Source organism: Octopus bimaculoides, chromosome 15 (assembly GCF_001194135.2).
Source record: "Octopus bimaculoides isolate UCB-OBI-ISO-001 chromosome 15, ASM119413v2, whole genome shotgun sequence".
NCBI classification, from domain to species: Eukaryota; Metazoa; Mollusca; class Cephalopoda; order Octopoda; family Octopodidae; genus Octopus; species Octopus bimaculoides.
This window is the reverse complement of record NC_068995.1, coordinates 18,701,148-18,702,259: the sequence shown is the minus strand read 5'-3', so window position 1 is coordinate 18,702,259 and position 1,112 is coordinate 18,701,148.

Genomic DNA, 1,112 nt, shown 5'->3' with positions numbered 1-1,112 from the left:
GTGTGTGTGTGTGTGTGTGTGTGTGTGGGTGTGTGTGGGTGCGTGTGTTTGTATGCACACGTACACACGACTAATCCACGAGGCAATTATTCGATAATGATATTTCTAAATAATAGTTTCCATACAAATATGTTTACAAAATCTCTTCAATTTCCGCAGACGTCAAATAAGAAAATATCTACGTCTATTTATCATTTTTGCAATGTCAAGATAAAATGACAACACCAAGTTTGTATACGTTTCTTTTTATTCTTTTCTACATCACACACTAACCCACTCTATTTCACCTTGCTCCTTCTTTCTATTTATATATCTCTCACTCCTTACCGCCATCTCTCTCATGCAAATCTAACAATGTATACGACACAAATGTCATACATCAACAAAAATTACGAGACACCACACCGTTTGTTATACGAAATATTCCTATCACTGCTGTATACGATGTAGGTGTCTGGCTTATCGTTTATCGAACAATAATGTATCATGAAGAAAAATAGAAAGACAAGAAAAAATAACAGTAATAATGATGATGATAATAATAATAACAGTAATAATGATGATGATAATAATAATAACAATAATAATAATAATAATAATAATAATAATAATAATAATAATAATAATAATAATAACAGTAATGTAGGACAATTTGACGCAGATGACTGAGAAAATGTTCAACAAAAAAGAAACGTGTGTGCGTGAGAGAGAGAGACAGAAAGACAGACACAGAAATAGACAAAGGAAGAGAGCGTATGGAAAAGAGAGAGAGAGAGAGAGAGAGAGAGAGAGAGAGAGAGAGAGAGTGAGAGAGAGAGAGATGGAGAGATCAATGTAATAGATGCGTAAAACAAAAAAGTAAAAGGAAAACTGTAACTAGCTGATATCAAAATGTAATCTTTCATTTAAATAAACTACGATAATATAGGTACATCATAGTTGTTTAAACAAAGGAAAAACACGAAAAAATGAATATCAAATTTCTCCGAGTGAATGAAGCTGAAAATCAGAGTGACAGAATATAAATATGTTTAAAAGAATAAAAGAAAAGAAGTTAAAAAAATGGTTTGTGTGTGTAGATGCGAAACTATGAATGTACGGATATGCATATA